Source organism: Astatotilapia calliptera, chromosome 6 (assembly GCF_900246225.1).
Source record: "Astatotilapia calliptera chromosome 6, fAstCal1.2, whole genome shotgun sequence".
Lineage (NCBI taxonomy): Eukaryota > Metazoa > Chordata > Actinopteri > Cichliformes > Cichlidae > Astatotilapia > Astatotilapia calliptera.
In genome coordinates this window covers 10,712,954-10,740,429 of record NC_039307.1, presented here as the reverse complement: position 1 = coordinate 10,740,429, position 27,476 = coordinate 10,712,954, and the positions used below count along the sequence as shown (strand labels likewise).

Here is a 27,476-nt window from a genome sequence, read left to right as displayed (position 1 = left end):
ATAATACAATTATTGGCTTTAGGCATCGGCTGATACCGAGCAGCAATGCTTTCCGTGACAGTCAAAACATTCAATGTGGAATACTGTACACTTATAACCCTTAATGGACAACCACCACAAACAGGTTGTCAGTCTATTGAAGGGACAGACAACCATTCACTCACACATTTATAACCACAGCCAAGTTAGAAACACCAGTCAACCTAACATCAACCTAACATGCATGTCTTTGGACTATGGGAGGAAGCTGTAGTACCGGGAGAGAACATTAAAATATGCCAGACAGTGGATTCCAATCACGAGCCCTCATGCTCTGAGTCAACAATGCTACCCACTACATAGCCGTGCCATATGGCTTTCATTGTAGAAATGTGCGAGTAAAGCCCCATGTATCAAGCATCATGGTCAAATGACATTACATAGTAGACATCAGTAGAAGTGGTGCCTTTTTTCAAAATGAGCTATCACCCAATACCTATCACTAGTTAAATGTCCTCACAGACTTTTTAACACTTTGGGCATCGATGTCACTCGTGAGGGTATTTATCGCCTAAAGATCTGATGTCCAAGTCACATTTGGAGTCTTATGACCTGCACACAGATAAAGGTAACTCTTATTATGAGTTGGCACCATGCAGTTTAACATTGTGATTAATCAGTAATTTCACAGTCCTAAATTTCTTGCAAAAAGTTACCAGATTATCTGTGTAAATCTGTCTTTTGGGTCAAGTAAAATGTTATCTATGTGGTTTGCAAATCGGTTGACTGTATGCCTTGACTGCTGTGTCTGCCTTATAAGACTGACATCTGTTTTAAAGGTTTCATTATGGATTTGCTCACCCTTTTTTGTGCCTGACATGTGTGCCCTGTGGGGTTTAATTATTGTCATTAGTGTTAAAGTATTTTCTGTAAGCCAGAATATTTTTCTTGGCTGTGTGGACCATTTCAGTTAAGTTTTGGCTGTATGTACTTCTGGTAGTTGCAAGAACGACATAGCTTTGTAGAATTATATTAAAATGTGACAAGTGAAAAGGAATACTATATCTATTTTATATCTTAGAACCTAGACACTCCTCCAGGGATGCAGTTCAACACCCCCAAGGACCTTCCCACAACTTTGGTCAGAGGCAAATGGCCAATGTTAACCATGAAAGTCATTTCCAGTAAACATACAGCTAGTTGTGTTAATTTATGACAAAACTACACTTTGAAAAAAATCACCTAAGCAGGAAGTGTACATAGTGTACTATATGAAAGTTTACTGACAGAAGTATCTGCAAAATTCAAGTTTGGAGGGCTCTAGCGCATTCCAGTGATGTGATGAAGCATCTAAAATATTATTGCACCATTGCACTTTTATGACATTGCAGTCAGCGCAGCATAACTACAGATATTGTTTTTTATTTCATACATTCTTCTTCATTATGAAAACATTACCCACTTTACATTTCAGCCATAACTAGATAATGTCTATGTATTGCATTTCCTGGAAGTAAAAAAAAATGCAGCTGAATTCCACGTTCCATGTTATCTGCAATGTAATCAGAGCAACAGAGCAATCAGTGTAATAATGCTACAGGGACATCTGTGTTCAGTCAAACAGATGTTCAAACCTCTCAAGTCTGATACTGAGATATCATTCATAAATTTCTATTGACCTGACAGCGTTCTCCCTGCCACTACTCTGTCTTCCCTCCTTGTCACCATCTGCTAGATGAATCACAAACAGGCTGCGTGAAATAACGCCCATTTTGTTTAAACGAATTATCAGAAAAAAATTTTGTTGAAATGATTCCGCTTATCTGACAGTATGATTGCATCTGATCAAGTACCCACATCAGCCAAAATGACACAGAATACAAAAAGCTGTAATTATTTCATCAAAAGATTTGAGCTTGGTGAAAATTGTCATGACAAATGATCATTTGTATAACAAAACTGTAATATTTTCTCTTACTTTCATAAATTTTACCAAAAGAAAACGATTTTTCTGAACTACTGCGAAAAAAGTTACATCTCTAAGTTAAGCTCTCAAACTATACAACAAGAGGGATTGTGGGAATTCAATCAAAGGGAATGCAGAAACACACTGTGCAGTCCTTCAACAAGGCAACAAAATACGTGGTCAATTATGGCTTGTTGACTGACTGTGAATACATACACTTTATTAGCCAAAGTATTCACTCGTCTTCTTCACATGCATGTGAACTTGATTGATATCTCATTTTTGATCCAAAGGTTTAATATGATGTTGGCCCAACTTTTGCAGTTATAACAGCTTCAACTGTTCTGGGAAGACTTTCCAAGAGGCTTTTTAATTCCTTTTCACAGTCTCTGCTCTTATTCATCCCAAAGGTGATGCCACATTGAGCTCAGGACTCTCTGCAGGGCAGTCAAGTTCTTCTGCCTAAACTTGCTCATTCAGGATTTTAGGCCCTTGCTTTGTGCACTGGTGGGCAGCCATGTTGGAACACGAAGGGACCTTCCACCACTGTTCCATCAAAGGTGGGAGTATGAAATTGTCCAAAATGTCTTGGTATGCTGAGAACACCAGACCAAGCCAACTCTTGAAAAATAGCTCCAGACCATAATCCACCAAACTTTACACTTGGCACAATGCAGTCAAACATGTACCGTTTGCCTCACAACCACCAAATCCAGATTTGACCTTTGATTACCACATGGTGAAGAGTGATTTGTCACTTTAGAGAACGCTGCTGTAGAGTCCAGTGGTGTATTTTACACCACTGCATCCAATGCCTTGCATTGTGCTTGGATATGACTGATTGATCATGGAAACCCATTGCATGAAACTCTCTACACACTCTTTTTGAGCTAATCTGAAGGCCACACAAAGTTTTCCACTGTGCAAACTGACGTCAAAGTGACGTCTTTGACATGTCAGTTATGTATGTTCAATTTTGGTACACTGGCGACGTCTTTTTGTTTAACATCTACCGAACGTTTAGTGTTGTCGTACAGCCTCCGTGTACACGCTAAAATGTGCTTATTGTGGACATCTTTTCAATGTCAAACTCATTATAGACACTGTTTTTATATTGCTTCTGCAGTGCCATGTTTCTAGAGGGTAGAGGGCATGTTTTCTGTACAGAAACAGTTATGTGTAAAGGAATGCAGGGTCAGAGGACATTTCCAAGATGGTGCGGACTCTTTAGCTAAAACAGAACGCTAACTTTCATGTTACAGAGTAACATGAAAGTTCTGTAACAAGTTGGATAACAAATTACTTTCCTCTGGAAGTAACTGGGTAATCCACTAAAATGTGCAATAATATAGTACATATTCATTACATTCATGCATGTAATGTCTTTGATATGCTGCTCCTCCTATTAGACATGAATGTAGTTTTAGAGATGGGAATTTAGGTCATATTATTGTTGTGGTTTCTATATGTATCTATAATTATCAGTTTATTCTTACAAAAAAGAACTTGCAACTTAATATTGTTGGCTGTTCATCAGCATTAAAGTAATTTAGCAATTTATTTAACCTAACATCACTTTCCATGTACCAGAGTAGATGGCTTAAACTTTAGCTGCCCTGTGTGTCCTGTAGAGAGCTGGAATATTGGTTGTCCCAACAACAGGAGTCATGACGACAGACATGGAGCATGACTAAAACATTAGGTGTCTGTGAAAGACGCGGAGGGGTAAGTGATATCCTGGAGGGTAAATGGTCGCCCATCTGAGTCTAAATACTGTTTCCACGAGCACTACTATCTTTTACATAACCGCGCAGAGACAATGCAGAGAATGCACGGGTGAGTGCACGAGCCAAATAAAACCTCATTCAGTAAAGCTCAGAGGGACAGAACCAGAACACCTGCGCGATCTCAGCACCGATAAACCTGGACGCATCACAGTTCATTTTTTGACTCGCAGGCATGTGTGCATATCTTAGAGATAGAGTTACATAAAAATGTTTATGTGCCCACACTGGTTTGGAAAAGCATCTGGCAGTGAATTAATTCATCAGCCTTTGTTTACTGCCTATTTATATACAGTAATTAATGAGTAAGTGGCACTGGGGGATTGTCTATTGGGATTCATTCCTGACAGGAAACAGCAGTGACAGCAGATCTGTGTTGATTGTGTCAAAATGTCCGACTTGACTCAGCCAAGTGCCGGAGAGCACAGGCAAACCTCATCTATTTTTCTATCTTTCTCTTCCCCATCTTCTTCTGTCTTTCCCCCTTAGCTATGTATGATAGATCACATTATGATGTATATTAGCGCTTCATGTAAAATGGATAAGTTCTGAAGCGATGAATTCTCTATATCTTTATTCCACTTTTTCTCCAGCATATTTCTGGTCCAGTTGCTGCACAACTAAAAAACTACAGAGTGATACATCGCTGCAGGAAAAACTGTCTGCACTGAGGATTTAGTTAACACAGACTTAGAATAAGAAACTCTTTCCTCTATATTTCTGCTCAAAGGATATCTTAATGGTTTCTTGACAAAGATAAGTAAACAGACTCTGCTACACTGAAACGTTTGACAATGAGTATCAATGAAAACATACAGTAAACAATACAGTAAACATACAATAAACATTAAAATATGCCAATCTTTTGATAATGTTTGGCTGTAGCTTTGACTCTCTCTCAGTTTAAACATGGTTTCCTATTTATATCTAAGATATAAGATAAAACAAGTCATAAAATAGCCTTTTTCAAACTAGAAGACTAAATTCAGTTACGGCAGGATGTGGTACATTTGTTCCAATACAGCAGTGTAACTCCATTCTATCCTTCCTTCCAATTACTTCCATTTCATCCTGTCCCTAGCATGCCCCTTGGTCACACCAAACCTCTGCATGTCCTCCTTCACTACATCCATGAATTTTCTCTGTGGTTTTCCTCTTTTCCTCCTGCCTAGCAACTCCATCGTCACCATCCTATCACTATACTACATTAGTAAGTGAATCATATACACCAGCGGTCTCCAACCTTTTTTGCGCCATGGACCGTTTTATGCCCGACAATATTTTCACAGACCGGCCTTTAAAGTGTCATGGATAAATACAACAAAATAAAACTAGTACCGGTACCGAAAAAAAGAATATTTATTCATAACACACTTGAAAAGACCCAGGAAAACCGAGTTAACAATAAAAACGATAACAAAATAACGCTAAAAACCAATAAAAACCCTGAAAACCATACATTTCACACCCGAGCCTCAACTCTCGCGGCCTGGTACCATGGCCCGGGGGTTGGGGACCGCTGATATACACAGTGTACCTGATAAAAGTGTACTAACAAGTATCTAACAGAGACATAATGGAAGAGGAACTTGTGTATTATATTATATTATCCACCAGCTGATAGGCTTCCTGTGTGGCTTCTGGATTTGAAGCAATATTAAAAACAATATTGTAACAAATAATTGCAACCAAATAAATGTAGCATTAAAATCTGCAGTGAAATCCAAAAATGCATCTTTTTTGAACACTAACATGAGTTATTACTACATAAAAAACAAATACAATGTAGTTTTTAGAAACAAACACATTTACATTTTAAGTTTTAAAAGCTGATTTTCTTGCTCATTTCTCTTTATGAAGTTGTTGTTGATAATTACTTCTGTCAATCAGCTTAGACACGAGAGAGAGAACGCTATATATAATTTTTACAGTCATGTAGAAAAGAAGATTTCCACAGAATGCTATGCAATCCTGTGAAAGATTAAGTGCACATTTACAAATCCACTTGATTAAGAGATCATCAACAAACTCTGGTATAGTTTGGCTGTTTGCTGGTCTGGTTTACTCAGGTCTGTGTTAATGCAGTCTCACAATCCTGGAGTGGATGTTCCAGCAAATTCACTGCATGCAAAGCTCAGAAAAAAACAAGACTAGAACTCACACTCAGTTTGTTAAACATTAAAGTTCATGACAGTTCATTTAAATAGACTGAACAACAATGGTTTGTTTGGAAGGATTGTCAGAAGAAAGCTTCATCTCTCTACAAAGTTTTACAAGCTATTAAATCATGAGGCATACTGAGTTTTTCACAAGGCTGAATAGAGTCTTGTGAAAATGTTCTTGTGCTCTGTATGATTGTATACACATTCTCCCACTGCAAAACTTCCAGTTGTGGGGTCAAATGAAAGTCAAGGGCAAGGATTTAGGTACCACCCACTCACATACAATTCCGTTTGTGGGATGGCTAGAGACAGAAGAAGTTCAATTTTACGCACCAAGAAAGAGAATGAAAAAACATATTGGAAGAATACTAGTGGTGTAATTTGAAAGCAAGACTTGCGGGAGGTGTGGGAGAGCATAATGGAGGCTACAGAGATGGTTATTGTAGAGTGTGAAGAGATAACGGAAATAGGGGGAAACTGAAAAAGGAAGAAATCCAGCCGAACAACAACGGGAGTGTGTTTAACCCAATCCTTTAGATTTAAAAAGGGAGGGTTATTACCACCGATGGGTGAACAGGGTAATAGATGCAGTCCAGAAACAGTAAGAGTAAGATTGACACAATAGAGCAGGGGATGACGCAGGTAGTGATAAATGTGAAGGTCCTATTCTTTTCAATTTTGCTGCCAGTTAGAAAAACTTCCAGAATGGACAGAGAGTCATTAATGAATGCAGCCACAGTGGCATCACAGGCACATGCATGAATGTCACAGTTAGCTGCACAGAATAAAATAAATAAAGAAATAAAACTAAATATAGCTAATAGCCGCCATCAAAAATTACTGTTGTTAATTGCTGTGAGTTAACAAGCTGTTAGCTATATTTATAATGAGTGTAACAAGCATGAAATGATGACCCTGTCTTAATTTTATCATGTATGTGCTATATTAAGCACCACATTTCTAAAAATGACATTCATAGAGAAAAGGGAGTGTAATGTACTGTTGATGACAATACTGTATATACACATCTCTCTTTTTTGACATGTGTTTATAACATTGTACAGTGGTGGAAACATGAGGTTTTACAGAGTTTTTAACGTTTCCACTTTTGTCATTATGAATTCACTGCAAAGATAAAACCTTTATGAATGAATGAATGAATCAAGGCTTTATTGGCCACATGCAGGTTGCCCCGCAGTGGATTAGAACCCCCCCCCCCCGACTTACACGCACAACATAGACATCACATGGGAATACAGGTCGGAGATCGGCAGCGTTACAGAAAAACACTGAAAAAGTACACAACAATGGGAAAGTAGAAGAGGAAAAAGAGACCTCCACTCATACTGGGCTCCTAGGAGGACAGCATGAGAACAGGAAACAAAAAAACTCCTCTGCATGGAGAGCTCATAAATGTCCACAGTACAACATTATGGAGCACGTGACAAGCCACAGGGTTGGGTAGGGGGTGAGGAGTAATCCGAAGGAAACACAGCAGTCATCCTGCCCTGCGCTATTATTCTAGCGTGGGCCCAGACCCGCCGTGGTCTCCAGGAGGGGATATAATGAGGATATGCAAATAGGTTGGAAATGGAAAATCCTTTACTGTTCTTTGTTGTGTTTAAGCTATAGTAATGTTAAAGTCTGGGTCTGTGCCCACATATTAGACTAGTCAGATAATTGTTTGTTCAGCATGTGCAGCACAGTGGCGCAGTAGTTAGTACTGTTGCCTCACAGCAGACTAAATAGGTGAAACAGCTAAGAAAATGCAGAAAGGAATTTCTTTAGTGTACATTTTCAATTCAGTGCTTTTCAATTTGGAAAAAATACTGTTGCAACAACTTTACATTTTCAGCCTATTCACATAACATTACTTCTTCAGAGATATTCTGCTGTTTCTGACTTGTTATCGCAGGGATCATTTTAGATGTGACTCTAGTCCAAATCACAGCACATCCATTATCTTTAACTCATATGTGGCAATTTTCTTAGAAAATGACACAATTTCAAAATTAGATATGAGGCCATCTGCCAAGATTCTTTGTTTGATGTAATTACAGGCTGAGCGTTTATTATTATTGTCATTTCAGCTTGTCTGCCTGACATCCCTCTCACTCACAGAAATGATAGCCATGCTTCATTACACATAACACAAACTTTGTAGCAAGAGTTAGTAACTTTTCATAATTCTTTAATGGCTTTTTTTTTTTAAATAAAAAAAATGCACTAAACACTCCCAAACATCCCATGGGTACTCTTGCACACTTCCCTCTGTACCATTCAGCAATTAGCAACTCAGAGACAGTGTTCACACACCGTGTGTTACTTAGAATAGAGTAGAATAGCCTTTTATTGTCATTGCATATGTTCAACAAAATTGTATCAATTCCATTTTTTTTCTTTTATACCCCCATTCCCAACACATTCCCATTAATTTATTTTTGACAGTCACAAGGACGTATATCCCTGTAAGCAAACTGTGTTTGTGAAACACACTAAAAGTTCAGCAATTTAAGACATCTGTAAGGCCTCATGCCACATTGCCCTGCAGCCAGTTAAATAGCCACAAGGGTGTCTCATGATGATGACATCAGATTGAGGAGTTAAATTATTGTGATTTTAGCTGACGTACACCAACTTTGTTTCAGCAAGCTGGGGCAATCTGCGCTTATAGTGTGTGTGTGTGTGTGTGTGTGTGTGTGTGTGTGTGCGTGTGTGTGTGTGTGTGTGTGTACAGAATGCGTCACGAGCCACTCTAGGTCAGTGTTGATGAATTAAACAACTGTGTTTATATAGCAGGCCTTCTTTCAACACGCATGCATAAAAAGAATACCCGCAGATCAACAAAGTTTCACCCTTCAGCATGTTCTGCTATCCTGTCTTTATTTCATAACTAATGAAAACAAAGCAAATGTTCCCTCTTAAAACAGAATAAATGTTAATGGGTATCAGCTTAGTACAATTTTCCACTCAGAAATAAATGGAAATTCACAAGAATCTCAGATTAGTACATTTCTTTCAAGCTCATTGCTGAAATTGACATTTTGCACGGTTCATACTGAGTTCTACCATAACAGAGGGAAGAAAACAAAAAGGCAGGACCCTTGATGTAATGAGAAAACTCAAGGAGGGAAAGCAATGCCTGTAACACCATTGTCACCCTGTAAACTGTGCCAGAGTCTTGCTGGTGTTTTTCTTTTTTGTGCACCTCTCACTTTTTTGTAACCTGCCATGTGCAGTGCTGAGAGCAGCGGGGAGGCTGGCGTGGGCAAGTTAAAGACATAATTGTACTTCTGTGTCCGTCATTGTCGCCAGTTTAATGGAGCCCAGAGATTTTTAGATTTCACAGAGGGAGATGCTGGAACAGTCTGAAAAGATGAAAGGTTCTGGAGAAAACTGTGAAAAAAGTTGTTTGCTTTTTGAATTGATTTCTTCTACTGAGTGGTGACACCTTTCATTCAGCCGAGTACTGCATCAGGTTTGGAGCTCCAGTATTAACGGTGACAGGATTGTGGTGACACAGCTGGCACACAAAGTATCAGTATTAGTTCAGGCAAGTCACAAAGTCCAAGTCAGCCAGCAACCCCAGTACATTAGCTGACACAACCCATCTCAGTGCCAGCCTGTATCTCCTGATGGCTCAACTAACTACCCTTCACAAATCCAATTGGCAAATATTATAGTGGGCACACCATTTAAGTTTGTTGAACAATGTACCACCAGGTTCGGTAATCCAACTTCACCTTAGCGTATCCATTTCATGCTGTCTAACGTAATCGATGTCCTGGATGAGGGTTCTGTGCTCTTATTTCCAAGAACAGAGTCATGCCGCCAAATATAAATTACTGCAGAAGGAACTGGAACAGTCTTCTCTTGACCAAACTGCTCCTGACTGAAATGTACATGTGCACATTTGTATGCAGGAGAGAATGACTAATAAGAGATTCTGAGTGTAATCACTCTCTCTGTTCTTTAACTCATTGTAATGAAATAATAACAAATGCAGGATCAAATACAGGACTCTACAAAAGAAAAGAAAAATGAAATACGCAAGGCTGGCTTTAACATAAACCTTCTCTTTCTCAGCATGTTAACAACAGTCAGGGACTTTGAAGTTCGACACAAGAAAAACAAACCATCCAATCAGCATTAAGCAGTTGGTTATTTTGTTTTGAACGTGTAATGTAATGCAGAAAATAATGCACTCCTGTGCATGTGTGTATTTATGCTTTCTGATGTGAGGTAACCTATGATGTTTGATTTAATCTTGGTAATTAGGTCTCGTGGAGTTCAGAAAAGAGTGCAAGTCTAGCCTGTGGTTTAATTGCATCATTGAATATGTTGTAATTTGGGCTTCCATTCACTTCTTATAATGCTATCGTGAGCCTCTGTTTTTCTTGCGTGATGCCACAGATAAAAAAGACAGTGAGAATAATAACTGGCTGTTCAACTAAGCGGCAAATGTCAGTGTGTGTTTATATCATCCTTTCTGCTTAAACCAGAAGTCAAACACAGCTCCTTGTAGTTTACCTGCTAGACTTTACAGTTGCTGAAAAGACTGGAGTTCATCCTTGCACAAGCAAACAGGAGAACATCTTATCGCCTTCAGTGGAGCTACTATTTATTTATTTATAGCTGTTTCTAGAGTGGAGTAATTTAAGTATTAATTAAGCCTTCCAGTTCATCAACAGCCATAACACATCTCAGCTGTTCCTCGTGGACTTTGGTGTTTTATGCATTTAATAAATATTCTCTGTGCATAATGTCAGCAATCCCATAACAGATATTTTTTTAAATCTATACATTAAAAAAAACCTTAAATGCAGTTTGTTTGTTTTGCCTCAGCTGTAAATTCATGGAAAACCAAGTGGCAGGTTTTGAACTTTACGGCCCCCGTGCTTTTGTGTGCACCAAGTAATGCAAGTATTGCATTACTTTCATCAAATTACATTTTTCAGTAACAGAGTAATGTAATGTCCTACTGTGTTAAATTCAGTAATCACAACACAACTGCAATTATGTCGTTACTTGCATTACAGAGGTTCTGAATTTACTGTATCTGCATGGCAAGTGGATAGAAAAAAAAAACTTCAAACATGGCCTTTATCTTGCGCTACAGTAATCTTATTTTAGTTCAAGAGCAGGAGAAGGAAAATAATGGAGCAGTCTACACCTTTTGAGGAGTGAAAAACTTGTAGACTGCTCCCCCTACATGTTTTGAGGAGTGGAGTGAACAGTCGAATGAACAGGAGCACAATGGTAAAGTGAAAACTGGATCCAGGACAGAAATAAGTGGATTTTACTGCAAAAACAACTCCGGCTTTTTGCAAGAATCTGCACAGAAAGCTAGTAAAGAACCCAGAGTAAACATTTCAGATCACCATATGAAGTAATGTGAAAGCAATGTAAAGAGTAGTGTAATATTATGTCTCCAGGTCCATATTCAATTCAAAATCTTAGTATAATGGCAAATAAAGCATGGTCATAAAAAGCAATTGCTATTAGTACGGCTGGGCCATATCATACCGTTCACGGTAATACCGGTATAATGTTAGGCAATGAAAATGAGAAAAAATTAGAAAATGAGATATCGCGATAGAATATGGGTAAAACGCACGCGCAGTGCCTTTGTGTTCATACGCACATGGCGGAAAAAGCACGGCAGCGACAGAGAATGAGAAGGGCGAAAGCGTATCGTTGAATGAAACAGATGAACCATGTTTACAATTGGTTTGTAAACATGATGTAACTTCAGTGGTGTGGAACTGGTTTGGCTTTTGTCTGGCAGATGCACACCAAAGCACATTTTTGGTAGAGCATGCAAGCGGGCCGTCGTTATTACGAACCAATTTTATGTGGTACGCGGCGCTAAAAAATCGCTCAAAAAATGTTTTAGTACGACTTTGCTAAGCTACGAAGCCGTACCGCTTGATGGATTGTCGGAGCATTACTGCTACTGTAGTCAGGAGCCTCGCAGAGTGATACGTACTGTGCTTTAACATAATATTACCGCACTGTGTGTATATAACCAACTTTTAAGTTTTGTGGGTATTATGCATGGTTACGCTCAGAATATGTCGGCCAATTTCCACTGGAAATGCCTTTTTGTTAAACTGTCAGCAAGGAATTTGCATTTGCACTGTTACATTTTTATATAGCTTTAATGCACATAAAAAACAGCTGCTTGTTTAAGTGAAAATACATTGATGGGTTTTTTTCCACAAATAAAGTTAATGAGTTATTAAGTATTTTGTCTCGCATCAATTATATTGTCAGTAATATCGTTATCGCAAATTTTCAAATATATATCATGATAAATATTTCTGGCCATATTGCCCTGCCCTAGCTATTAGTTTCAGCTGCATTTTATTTTTAGCCAACAAAAGCTAACTAATATCTTGTGAACGCTTTCATGACAGCATGAAAATGTTAGCATTCAGCTTAAGTACAACTATAATAGCATACAGTGTCATAGAGGACAGTAACATTCAGGGTCCTTCCACAGTCTTTTGCTTTACTCTAATACAGCAGTTTAAAACCTTTTTACACCTGACATGCCTCATTTTCAAAAGTCCAACAAGAAAAGTTCAAGCTTCACACTCCATCATTTTTTATCAAATTTTAACAATAAAACACTGCATCCCACAACCGCACAAAGTAAACCGATGCATGTCTAAATCTGTTAAGAAGACGCAGACTGTCCCACCTGTATGCATATGGATCACACCTCCCAAACCAATAAGATTTGAAAAGAAAGCAAAATCACACAAGTAGGAGCTGAATGTATGTCTGGGCAGGTAACATGGCCAGTATGTGCAGGTGGTGGTGTGATTATACTGAAAGTGAACGAACCTTAAGTCTTATTTAGCTCCATTGATACTGACTCAGAGTTGCATGTTTAGAATGGCTAAAAACCTTAATCGGCTTTGTATGTAGCCCTAGCTTCATTCTTGGAGTACTTCCCGGGAAAATATCAAGTATCATATCAGCCATCACTCACTGGATGCAGTCCCTAAGCATGAAATCACTTGAGTTGCAACACTGACTTCTCTCTGTTGAGGTCAGGAAAGCGATTCCGCTCCCTGAAGACCAACACAGAGAGACTGAGGAGGAGCTTCTTCCCGCAGGCGATACGGTCTCTCAATCACACCACCACACAGTACTGACCCACACATATGGTTCTTACACACACACTGGACTTTCTGGACTTTGGTTTTGCACAACACTGGTCACTATATTCTTCATTTCCGGTTAATACTTGTACAGCTGCTGTTATTGTGTATATATTTATTTATATTTAGATTCCTTCATACATTCTTATATAGTTCTATATTGTGTATTGTGTATTTTGTTGTACAGTTATTTTATTTTCAACTTTAATTTATATATTTTATCTTATTCTTCCCAGTTAAATTTACCCTTCATTCTAATTTGTGTTGTACAGTTATTTCATTTTTAACCTTAATTTATATTTTATTCCTTCCTAGTTAAATTTACCCTTTTTAATTTTTCATATTTATTTCCTATCTTATTCATAGCCTTTTCCTTTTTTGTTTTCTTTAGGTCACGAGCAGTTGTCCAAGCATTTCACTACATATCGTACTGTGTATGACTGTGTACGTGACAAATAAAAATTTGAATTTGAATTTGAATTTGACACCCACACACTGTTCCTGCCACGCAGACAGAAAAAGCAATCAAGGTATGACGGTTAGGATATGACATTCCAGGGAGTAAGCGCTGATTTTCTACACAATTGGCATGCTGTGACATGGGGTGATAGTGGCAAATCCTAACAAGTCACTCTGTCAAACCACAACTGCACAATTTACATCTGTGGTTTACAACCTTCACAGCCTTTATATCTTGGGGTAGTTAGTTGGGTTTGGGAGTAAAGTGGTCTCTGTCACTTAGTATGGATATCATACTAAAGAGAAACAGAGCACAGGGTTGCATAGCTTAAGAAGAAGGAAGAATAGAGGAACAAATGTTAAGCCTGTTAAAAGTCCAGGAATCCATAGAAATCTCCAAGCATGGAAAAAAACATAAATATAATTGACTTGTAGATACAAGTAAATGCCTAACATATGTCATTATCTGAAAGAATTGTGAGACTACTTGAGTATCATAGGTGTAGTTTGTGAAGAGTTTTTATAACAATCATTTCACAGCCTCACAGTCACATTCACTGTTTTCATAGTAAAAATGTCCTTGAGATGTGTTGTTTTGTACAAGAGAGTGTGTTTGTACAACTTCAGGGCTAGACCTCTAAATATCACACACCGAAAATATGTTTAACTTGACTTCCACTGAGAAAGATGAAGAGGTCCATACACTGACAAGATTTGGACAACTGTGCAGTGGATTTTAAACTAAGCATTTAAGATGTGACTGTAGGGCAGCCTTTCAGAGTTTAGCAAACATAATGTATTAACAAACGCCAATGCTGCCAGTGGAAACAATGAACTAGTGTTTTTTGATGATGTACAGAGCTGCTGTCTCTGGTCTGATTCCGACAAATGCTGTGAAAATGAATAATGAACCAAAGCATACTGTGGAAGCAAACCACACCCAGACTTGCTCAAGGCAAAGAAAAGGAATGGGATAGATGATCAGGTGACCATCTATAGCTAAACTAGTCACCTGATCGCAACCCAAAAAAACATACTTTTCAGATATTGAAGAGAAAACTGAAGGTAGATACCCACAAACATAAATTATTAATGCAATGCTTTTTAAAAAAAACAACAACTTTGATCTGAAGCTGAAAGACTGCACTTCGATCACATCTTGATTGTCTGAATTAAAATCCACTGCTGTGTTGTACAGAGGCATAATTACACAAAGTTTGCCATGCTTATGGACCTAACTGTACCTTCTAGCAGTACAGAAGGGTTTATTAAATAAAATAAAATCAGTCTTATATCATAAATGACTCGAAAGGTTCCATGTAAAATCCAACTGATGAGATTTCCCCGGTCTTGGGTTGCAAACCCTTTCTGTCTTTGACTATTGATTGAAAACGTTCTGCCAGTGAAGCCCTAAGACTTTAACATCGATGATTGCCGCAGGTGGAAATGGTTAATGGATAAATATCCTTAGCTTACTTCACCTGCTTTCATGTTTGTAGATCAGTGTCTGTGAATCAATATCTGTCCTTTATAAATCTTCCCTGCATACAGTTGGCCCATCCTGACCAGGCAAATCAAATCTCTGGCCATCATACCATTACAAAAGAGTGGTCTGATGTCTGGGTGAAAGCACCGAGCCCTCAGCCAAGACATTTCTTTTTTATTGAAAAGAGAAAAAAACATATAAGAGGGCAAGAAGACACAAGAGGAGAGAAAAGGTTCCATTTTTAAGAAATTGGATGCAAGCATCAGAACAAACATGGGGTATTTTGTGTTCAGAAGACTACAATTCAGAGCAGGTCTATCTGTGCATAGTATATATGGTGTTAAGGATGGATGAAATGAATACAGTGTTCTTGTGACTGAAAGTAGCCAGTCATAACCTAATCTAAAATGCCCCCGGGACAAGAGTCCAAGTTGGCTTCTCTAAGGGCAAACCAATCGGTGTGCAGAGCGTTCAGGCGCAAACACAAATAAAAAATACATCAAATACAATAACCATGAAAAGCATCTATGTAACTATTTTCTTTTCTTTCTTTCTTTCTATTTTCTTTCTAAATAGGATCAGACAATTACAATACATAACCATACTAAAATGTATCCTATTACAGCTATAAAAAGCTTTGACTGTTTTGTGAGGTCATTATATAATTTAAATTGCAGTCACAGTTTTCTATTTAGTTGTAATTCTCTTCTTTTTTTAATATCACAGTCAAGGAAATGATCACAAAAAGCTCAACATTAGACCCTTACAGAACTACAACACTGACTGGTTTATCTGTATAGGGGCACTCTTAGCCTCCACTGACATATTGCACTATGAGCTCTGTCTGAAGCTGCATTAGACAGCTGCGATGAAAGCTGTAAATTACCTGGCAGATATTGGCTAAGGTCTGACGATTTTTACTGTCACTTTTTTCTTTTTTAATCAAGTGATTACATAAGAACAATAAATTTACAGTTAAAGAGAAGACACCTTACTTGTTGATGTTACATGGTCCTTAGCTGCAGATGAAAAATGTTAGGAAACTGGAACTTTTAAGGCACATACAGCAATAACATTGCCGTAAAGCAAAAGGAAATATAAATACGTCTCATATACAACTTACATCTTTGCAGTTTTGTGTTAATGCAAAACACTAAAACTTGCTTTGCTGGAAGAGCTTGTCTACTTCATGGCTTTGCTAGAGATATTTATCACAACTCAACTTTTCCACAATCCGATTTAAGTGATCACGGACCTTTCGTTCCACATTAACAAACCACACGAGATAAACTAACACTGGCATTTCATATTATTTAGTTATCTGATGTCCCATCCCTTTAGAACAGCCCAAATTAACTGGTCCGAATTTATATTAAAGGCTATCTGTGCTTCCGATGATAACTGACGGAAGAAGAGGCACATTTAACAAGGTTTGCCAGTCCCTTCATGTGCCCGGCGCACTCACATATCCTTGAGAATCAGTCATACAAGAGCACAGAGGCGTGGAAGACAAGAAGGACTTTGTGAATGACAAGAAGGATTGCAACTGTGTAAATGCATTCAATAAGAACAGTCCTAACACTTTAAAAGCAAAAAGGAAACAATCACCTAAAGCCTCAGCTTGTAGAACACTTCTAAAAGCTGAGCTTCACATTTCAGTCAATGATGCCGGAGAAAAATTATGCCGGCTCCAAAAAAATAAATGAATAACACTTAAACAATGTCCCTCAACAGAGAAACTCGCATGTGACAACCAGAATTTTCAGTCATCACTTTTTGTGATGACAGAAACCAGAAAATCAGATAAACAGTGCGAACTCCAACCAGTTTGTTTTCTTTTCTTTCTTTTTTTTTTTTTTACCTATGCTTCCAGACCTCCTCTTGCGCTCTTGGCACCCCCACACTGCCCGCTGTTCATCCGGCCCATCACAGCAGGTAGGTCCACAGCAGACAGACTATGTATTACAGTGTCCAGAGGCAGATTTATAAAGTAAGAACGAAAAAACAACCTGTGAGTTCTCAAATTAGCTCTAGTCCAGTTAAGCAGCACTGGGTCTTTTTGTTTCTTTCACTCTTGATGTCTGTAAATCACTTTTTAAAGTAAATGTCGCTCTCTTTGCAGTGCGGTCCGCTGTGCGCTGTACTCAACGCTGCGCTCTTAATGGCGCTCCGCGCTCCTGTATTTCACAGAAAGCGATGTAGAACAAGGACTCCAACTTCCGGTGTCAAGTTTCAAAATACAACTCCACATGATGAACGGCAGGAACAATGTATGTGTGTTTCTATACCTGAGTCAGTCTGTATAAGCACAAGCACTATCAGAATTGTAATAATTTCGGTGGTGACATTTATTTACCCATATAAATAAAAATGATTAGACTTTAACAAATGAATGTGGCAATAGAAGGTGATTTAACATTAGGTGCACGAATAAAATGAGCAGGAAAAAAGATGCTGGAGAAAAAAAGGCCTGCGGGGATAGATAGATAGCTAGATAGATAGATAGCTAGATAGATAGATAGATAGATAGATAGATAGATAGATAGATAGATAGATAGATAGATAGATAGATAGATAGATAGATAGATAGATAGATATGATATGATATGATAAAATGAATAAAAATGCAAAATATATTATATATATTATAAAATATTATAAAATATTGTTCAAGTAAAGTTAGAAAAAACAATTAGGAAAAAAATAACAGGTATAACAAATAAAATGACTGGACAAAACCAGGAAATAACTGTCCATCAATCCATTTCTTACCAGTTATTCAGTTCATGGTCGGTGGGAACGTAGCCTATCCCAGCTACTATAGGCCAGTCTGTGCAGGGCTAACACAGAGAGACACAAAATATTCACAACTATGGATAATTCAGAATCACCAGTTGCTGGAGAACCCAGAGAAAGTCACGCAGATAAATGGAGAACATGCAAAATGCGTACAGAAAGCCTTCACCGAACAGTGGATTTGAACCCACTGCTTGTTATGAGGCAGCATTGCTAACTACACCGTGCCATCGTGCTGTTCTCAAAAAGAAAAAGAAAAAGAAAAAAAGGTCAGAAATATAAAACCCAGTGACAACCAGGGTCTAGGTAAAGCCGACGATATAACGTGTCATACATTTATTTCAAAGGTGTTTAATTTTCCTCATTTTTCTTTTTCCAAATGTCGCAACATGTTGTGATACCTGTAAAACTGGTATTCGCTTCGATTGCAGATACTTTCTTAGTACAACTGTATGATGGATATTTTATTTAGGCTATAAATTTTACACCTTTCCCTCGTAAATCCATATACAAAAGTTAATTTGGCATGATTTGATTTATTATGAAACGAAATTCGCTTAACTTCCGGGAGGCTTATTCCTAAACATGGTTAGCTTTATGTAGGTCCGTTCCCACCGGTACTTTTAACTGAATGTGATTGAATGTTTTTCCTTTCTAACTCAAGTGTTGGCCCTGAAGAGGCGATCACAGCAGAGTTTTCCATCTGGAATATATATAATAAAAATAAAATACTAAATAAGTAATCACTTGATGGTTACCAGTGACACTCAGTGATTGGAGTGGGGAGTGGGTGGGAAGAAGTGAAAATAGACATCATTAAATAAATGCAATACATAAATAAATAAATAAAATAAAATAAAACTATCCAGCAGACTCAAGAGGTAACACGAATAAATGACTCCAAAGTCAGCACATCTTAAGAGATTCGTTGTGTGCACTTTTTAATGTTTGGTAACATTGAAGCTCCAGTGGTTTGCTGGCAGTAAGGAATCCATCACGATTCCGCCCCCAGTATCCTAAAAGGGAAACAAAAAACAGAAAACGTCAGTAAGAGGCGGCATTTAGCTGATAAATAAATAAATAAATAATTAAGTAAGTAAATCTTGTCCACTCTTAGCCATGGATGCAATTAAAAACATGATTACATGCAACATTGCAATAAAAAATACACTGCAAAATGAGGAAGTCATTTTCATAGTCATACTGGTCAGAAAATAACCGAGTTTTATTGTTTTAAAGTGTGTTTGTGTGAGGTATACTACCTCCCTCTAATCCTAGATGTTTGTAGGCAACTCAACTCAGAAATACCTGCACAGAAATACTTTGAATGGGACAAAGCATAATTTACCCATCAACACGAGAGAACAAAAAAGAAAAGAAAAAGAAAATAGCAAGTATATGGTATATAGAATACCACAGGAAGCCCTTTCCAATGGGTGCCAGCAGGAATAGGATATTAGGGGTGTGAATTCAAAAGATTTCTGATAGCTCATCTGATTTCTCTATTAAGAACAATGCATTCATAAGAGCAGCTGAGAAACTGCTCAGACTTTTCTACTCCCAGGAGTTGATCACAGCTTGAGGAAGTAAAAAAGAGTGGAAAAAAGTCAAATATCAAAAGCAACCAAAATGACATTTGATTTGTGTTTTGTTGCATGATATATGAAAGAGTAAATGAACTTAGACAACAACCTAAACATCTGCACTACATTAGAATTCTGACAGAAGTTTATATGTAAGAAATATTAAATGTCAGTTTGCATTTTGAATTAAGCATTTACTTTTACGTGGCATTTACCAATCAAAGGACAGCGCTGTCCTGCTTGGTTCTGTGGCAAACGTGTGGCAAACGTGTGATATGAGCAAGGTTTTCGTTTCTCTTTTTGACCTTTGTTTCTTTACACAGAAGACGTTACATGGGGTTTTTTTTTGTGTACAATAAAACAAGACTTCAAAGACTTTGTTCATGATATTGAGCTCATCATTGATAACTATAGCAAACAAAAGTAATCTATTTAGGTATTCCAGAGCCTAATATAATAATGAACATGTTTTCTTATTATTTTATTACAGACAGTATGTCTGCAGCTATTCCTTTGACTTCCCTGCCTTCCTGAATGTCCATGAGGCAGTTTTGGTTTGGCAGTGTAGAGAATAGGTAATGACACAATATCAGTTTTCATATTTTATATCATACAGAAGTTTTTTAAATAAGCTGTTTCAAAAAACAATTTCACCATGTGGTAATACAGAAACAAGTTAGATAACATGCTTGTAGGCGACTGAGACCACTGAAGCATGAAAGTGGGGGTCATGTAGAAAACCCACATGCTGATAAAGCAACAAGATTCATGAGGGAAATGATACTGGAAACCATGTTTATTATCCCGTCTCTTCAATTTCAGCTCTGTAAACTGGCTATACGCCTGCAGTAACACAGGGTCCTCAACCATCAGGAAAATGAAAATATGGTTAAATGGAAGTTCAGTTCATTTTAAAAGAAAATTTGCCTCTTCTGTGTCAAAAAGGACATACAGTTTCAACTGCTGACATTTTTGTCACAGATGATGCTCATAAAAATGACAAATTAGCATTAAATTTTGCTCATTTCTCTTGAACATTTGCAGCCTTTATTTTTTTTACAGACAGTGATAAACAGAAAGTAAAGAGAGGAGGTGAGTGCTGTACGTTGGCATCGGTGATGCTGGTCAGGAGAGAGCCGCCATGTGAATTTTAAACTGATAACACGATGATTCAGGGGGAAAATGAATGGGCCATGAGGCACGGATAGACTGGAGTAATGAATGAAGCAATATGGTACAGAGAATGAAGCAGTAAGAAGTAAAATGTGCCAAAACTTAGCTGACCAGCGAGGGGTCTGCTGTAGAAGGCTTGAGCGCTACCAATCAATTTTCAAGAGAAACAGACAAACAGCAGCGAAAACATTGCTTGGCAGAGTAATAAGTACGTCAGAAGGAAGACATATCGAACCGAAATGTTGTTGTGCATACAAAAGCATTTACAGTACACTGAAGCGCATTTATTCTTCCAAATGAGTGGTTTAAACACAGAGATTTTAAAAATGTCTGACTATCTGCCAGTTTAATTTACTCCCTGAATTTTCTTTTCCACATTATGCCATTAAAATCGTTTGTTTTCTGATGATTGTCACTTTAATTCCTCGTGGTAATTAATTAACCATGATAAGAGTTGAGGAATGAAATCCAGCCCAGTCACATCACGATTCATCATTCTGGAATGGGTTTGAGCGATGAGGCTTATTTTTTAAATCACATGGCAGGACCTTGAGCTGAGAAGCCTGCCGTCAGCTGCCACAGCCTTTGCATGAAAGTCACAAAAAAGCTTCATAAATCTGTCAGATATGTCTGAATATTTTTTTTTCTGAGTTAGCCTCTTATTTCATGTTAGACATTATTGTCTTTCTCCTCTTCCTCAGTCTGCCTCCTCTTTCCTCGTATTGTAGGTGGTGCAAATCAGTAAGTGTTGCCTCTGACCTTGAGCTGCTAAAGCTTCATCTTAAAGCACGATTCTCAAACGTATGCTGGGCAAGGACGAATACTAGCAGCAGTGTTTTACGTTTTATTTTTTGCAATACGAATGATAAAAAAAACTGTTATTCAAGCTGTGAAATTGAATTGAATGTTTAGGTTCACAGAGAGTTGGAAGCTGAATGATTAACGTGTAAAAAATATTTCCCAGAAACATCTAGTTTCCAGTCAGCTGAGAGCAGTTTAATCAATGAACAAAGAATCATTTATTTATGACATCGGTCCCTCTCTGCCCCCCCCCCCCCCCCCCCCCTTCCAGACATGCTCTGTTTTGAATCAAAATTTGTCTCATACATTTTTTCCACAAAAGAAGGTGTTATGTATTTAGTAAAATCAGTTTATAGTTTTGTGGTACTACTTTCTGTGTAAAGTAGAGAACACCAAGTGTGGTGCATGTGCGCATTGATATGCCTGTGCGTTCCCACAACATGGTTATTAAAGTAAGTTACTAACAACCAAAACGGTGTTGTTACTTTACCAGTTAAGTTATAAGAGAGAACATAACAAAAGGATAACTCCCCCCCCCCCCCCCCCCCCCCCTTCCTTATTCAGTTACTAGACAAATATTGTGACTTTCAAAAGTTTAACCAATTCGTGGAAACCACTATTTGAGGTCACTTAGATGATCCATTCTCCATGTATGTGGTGCGGAAAAGTCAAATTTCCACTTGACTATTAGTAACTAATTGGCTTCCAAACCAGTGTTAGGACCACAAGGCGCTGAAAAACTCTGAAAGTGCTTGGATTAAGGATGACAGAAAATTTAATTGCAATTTAATTGCAATACTTAAAAAGTGTGAAAATATATTTTTTATTGGAGAGACCTTAAAAGTTTGGGCCTTTGCAGAAAATGAAGACCACTTTACTCCAAACTCACTTGTAACTATTATCCTGCTCACATCAGGCTATACTGCATCAGTATATGACCTGTGGGCTGTTATGGAATAGTGATGGAGCATGAGACTGCTGTTTGGCTGGGCATTGGTTTTCAAATAAAAGCTACAAAGCGGTGTGATGGACCGAGCAGTGAAGGAAACTTAGGCACAGGTCCAAAAAATGATTTTTTATTTAACCCAAAAAACATAATTGGTTAACTCATGCAAAAAGAATCAAAATCTTGGGCCCATAAAAGAGGTCAAACTAACAAAACTCTACTCAAAGTTAACAACACAACTGATAACTCAGACAAACTGACCCAACTGAACGAGACAAAGGGGAAACTTAAATAGTGGCTGATCAGCCCACAAAAACAGGAAAAGGGGTAAAACACACAAAACCTAACTAAACCAAACATAATGAACTCCAATTCCCCACCCAGCTGCCTTAGGTAAGAGGCAGGGTACACCCTGAAGAGGTCTCCAGGCTGTCACAGGGCTCAACACAGAGAAACTGACAATCATTCATACTTAATTTCACACCTATGGTCAATTTAAAATCACAGATTAACCACACTAACTGCTTGTCTTTGGACTGTGGGAGGAAGCCAGAGCACCCCGAGAGAACCCACACAAACACTAACTCCACACAGAAAAGCCAAGGAAGATGGTGGAGTTGAACCCAGGTTCATCTTACTGTAAGGGAGTTACACTACCTACCAGACCATCATGCTGCCCCTTAAGTCTATGTGTTTGTAGCAATGAAAACATTTTCTTCTGAAAAGATAAAGAAGATATAAATTAATAATGTCTGTGATATATTACAGCTTATCTAATAGCATCCTACTAAAACACATCCTCAGTATGGGATTGCTGTTATGGATTATGGATTATGGGTTTGTGCTTTTTATGAGCACCTAATGTCAAATTTAAAAAAGAAAAGAAAAGAAAGACTTTGGGTCTTCATGACTTTAATGTCATACAGTACTACATCAATTAACATAAACTGGGACAGCCAGAGGTGTCGAGTCAGCTGGTTTTCTTTTTTGCTGTATTTTGAGGTGTTGATAAAACTTTCCTTCAGTCGTAGGCAGTGAGGATCTTGTGACTGGCACAGTTATTTTCTTGTGTTTGGCACATGACTTTAAGTTGTATTCTGCCCTTCTACGCTTTGCCCCATTTGTAATGTCTGTAGCTACTGCAGTTGATGCAGTGACTCTCTAGCATCTTTGTGTTAACACTTTATCATGCTCTATTTTCACCTCTGCAAGTAATCAATACTTACTTGCAGATGAAAAGATGTATGTGGTAAAACCTGCATTAAATCATTTTAAGGCACTTTGAGGTTATAGCACATTTTCCTATTTGTATTTGGTGTGTAAGTGTAAGTGGTTTATCAAAGAAATTATACTGATGAAATATATCAAAGTGTTAAAGCCAATATAAGCATATAAAATGCTCCATATATCTTTTGCATTTTCATTTTAAGTGATTCTATTCAATTTTGTTTCAAACTTCCAAGGCATCAATGAACCATATTTCCCACCAAGATGGCTGCTTGATTTCATGTTTTTAAAGTCCTGCAACTAATTTTTTTTTGGGCTTCAACCCTCCTGAAAGTTGAGCCCAACTTCCAGCTCTCCTGGAAGTTTCTTGAAATACATTAAAAACTAATTGAGTTGCTAAAGGTATTATTATTACTATGGAGTTCCAATTAAATTTGCTTGTGATGAATATAACCCAAACAAACTCATCATATGCATATATGGAAATTGTCTGTGCTCTCTTTTCTTGCCTGTGCATATTTTTCTGCATGAATGAGGAATCCGGTTTATTGAATTAATGCCCTAGAATGTTATGATATTCCTCAAGCCCACATTTCCTTTACCACAGCTCACTTTACAGCCACACTGACTACATGAAAGTAAAATCCTGAACTCTGAGTAGGAAATGTAGAGATAAAGGAAATGTGCTGTGGAAGAAGCAAAGCACAGATCCAAAATCAAAAAGTTAACGATTGACTTTTGACAGATACAAATTGTTTCAGCTACCTTTAATTCTAATAGCATAGTCAGAAATATGCATCGATGAATCCTCAGTATTCTTTTAAACAACCAGCAGACATGCACATATATAGCACACCCACAAGAGATGGATTCCCTTTTTGTCTTTTCTCACAATCCCTCTAATCCTTCCTGAGGCTCTCACTCACCCCCACCACCACCAATATGATTCACCACCAGTTCCTCCTTATGCACACACACAGTCAGAGTTAAATGTGTCACGTAAGAGAAGACTAATAGTAACACCAAACTCAGACAATTTGTCTTGAAACCCTTGACGCTGTTTTTGATCTGTGGCAGGAATGCAGAGTGAGTCTGGGTCAACATTACAGAGGAGGTGTGGTGGAGAGCGACTCTGTGCAGCATGATCATGTTTTTTCAATTCAGGCAGAACCATGAAAGATGTCATTTTCCAAATGAACCCGTGGAGCTGGATAGCTAGGTAAAAAAAATCATCTGGATCCAAACAAATGAATAGCTGCATAGATATACCTGATGATTATACACTAAGTTGTGTTACTGAATGTTATTTCTCTTTTAGCTCAGTTGATGTCTAATAAGACCTGGGGAAGTATCTGTTCAGTGCTTAAATTCTGTTTAGCAGTGCAGATATTGCATACTGGGTTTTTTGAGCTTTTCATTTAAAAGCAGGTGTCTGCTACAACTGCTGAAAACCAAGTTATAGGACAGAGAGAGAAAATAAACCTAGTAAACTGCTAAAAGCCAGGAGAAGGTCACATTCATAATTCAAAAAAACTGTCAACCTGCATGATCAACTATGTACATTTAACATCATGTGATACATAACATACTAAATGAACCTTAAAGAATGAGTGTTTGGCCATCTGCCTTCACCAAGGTCAGTAGCATCATTTTCAATCACAGAGAGGTTTTAAGTACGTGTCATCCAAGATTTGTGTTCTTCACAGGAATATTCTGTATTTCTAATGATTTAATATTATTTCTTTTTACTATATGATGAAGTACTTTACACGTCCTAAGGCATTAAAATAGAGCTGAAGTAATGTAAGACCTTTTACTTACTGATGTTACAGTTAATACATGCTATCTCCTTGACTGGAGAGCATGAGTTTTAGCGTGCAGTTTAAAGTGTAGGAAGCTCTTGGGGTAGTGCTGTTTCCGTCTCTAAAAATATTACTAACGCAATAGCGTGTGCTATCTATTTTAATTGGTGTGTGATCTTAGCTGCTGCTGAGCTGCAAGGACCTCATTGTATCCAACGGCCAGTGGCAGAAGTCTTGAGATGAATGTTGTTAGAGCCTGACGGCTCGTATGTGCAAAGCACCTCATTCCATCTTGCTAATGTAAAAGGAAATATGACCAAAGAACTGAAACATCTGTCATCCAATCTATTGATCAGGTCCTACAGAGTGTTTGTGGTGAAGATGTTATGGCCTTGCAACTTAAATAATGTGAACTGAGTGGATATATTTTCAAATGGCAAACGGCCATTAAAAATGGTAGACATTTGGAGCTGTGCTAAACCACTGAACTTCAGAAATAAAGCAATAAAGTTATGCTTTGCGTAATTCATTATAATTTCAAACCTGAAATGGAAGAATAAATAAAACAGAGTAAGAAAAAAATTAACAAGAAAAATAAAATGAACCCAATTCTTACTGTAAGCAGAACAGCACTGTGCTTTGAAGACAACTTTAATCTGCTTTTCACCATTGGTTTTTGGCTTGCCTTTCTCTTTAGTAACAAAATCTAAAAAGCCTTTTGTGGATGTGCTCACAAAAAGACAAATCCACTGTATCTACAGCTAAACAGACTGGACTTACTGAACGCTAATCCTGATGTTGGTATGTCTAATCAGAACATCTTAAAGCAACACATCACTGACTGTGACTGAGGGAAAAAAAAAGGTTCATTATTATCTCAGAGTTATTATACAGTCGGCATCACTGGTTTATGGATTTCTTGTTCATACGAGTAGTCTTAAATGACTTAAATGAACTTTCTTGATTGCGATGGGAATTAAAGTTATTACATAACTATGGGGAGGGTCACAGTGTGTTAGTGAAAGGACTTGTGAGGATGAAAGTTATCAGGAGGGACATATCCCTTACTGCCATTTATTTAGCTGTGACCTGTAATTATTAATCTATAGTTACTGCCTCTTGTTTCTGCTTATTTATTTAATCATTTGTTTTGTTATCTTTCAATAAAGCAAAAACTTGGGCATTAAAGACCTATTGGGTATCTGTACCTGATGCTGAATGTAAGCATTCATGTTTCCTTGTGAATGACACTGAGGGAAAAAGAAAAAAAAATCATTAATGCAATGCAGATGAATGAAAGGTTACATGAAGGCCAAGGTGTTGAAAATAACAAAAACCAGAGAGAAAGCAGTAGAGTTGTGGAACAAAGTCCTGTGGATTGAACCAAAATTTTAAATCTCGATCAAAATGACAGAAAGAAGAAAGAGTAAGAAAAAAGGATCAACTCATGACCCGAAGCAACACCTCATCTGTCAAATATGGTGGTGCTTCTGTTACTGAGTGTGTATGGTTTGCTGGTGGAACCTGACATTTATTGATGATTTCAGTGCCGGTGGAAGAAACACGAATGCAGTGGTGCAGGAGACTTCTGTGTGCTCAGACTGAACCAAATGCAACAAAACTCAGTGCATGATATCATCAGTAATGGCTGCAAATATAAGCCCAGTGTAACCAAAGAGGTTTTTTTAGGATGAAGACAAGCAATATCATCAAGTGATCTAGTCAGAAAACATGATTAAATTTATAACAATCAGTAGATAACCATCATTTTACAATCTACTTTTACTGAACCGCTAACCCTGTAGAGCCACAAAGGTTGAGGGATGAATATTTGTGGTGTGGACTGTGTTACCAGATGAGTTACCGAGTGCCAAGTAACATGGAAGAAAAACTTTCATTCTTAGATCGCTTTCATTGTCGCCAGAGTTTCACCGTGACCTTTGAGTTAATATCATTTCCTGCTGTTCCTCCATCTAGACTCAGCCCAGAACCCGCAATCACTTTTCACTGAGCTCTTGACCATGCTGAGATCAAACTGAACCGCAGCTGGCCTTTAAAGCAACATAGTGGTCAGAAAAGTGGGTAATTGTTGTCTCATCCATCCTCAGAGTTCTAAAACTATCATAACGGTCTATAAGCC

At 37.8% G+C, this 27,476-nt stretch overlaps 1 protein-coding gene across 2 annotated transcripts in view; it reads right to left on the bottom strand.

The window, feature by feature from the left end:
• Window positions 1-17,151, bottom strand: part of gcgrb (glucagon receptor b) — a 55,900-nt gene extending 38,749 nt beyond the window's left edge. For both annotated transcript variants that reach the window (XM_026170251.1, XM_026170252.1), the window contains exon 1: window positions 16,870-17,151. The gene's annotated coding sequence lies outside the window, so the exon portion shown is untranslated. The remainder of the gene's footprint in view (window positions 1-16,869) is intronic.
• Between the last annotated feature and the right edge of the window lie 10,325 nt (window positions 17,152-27,476).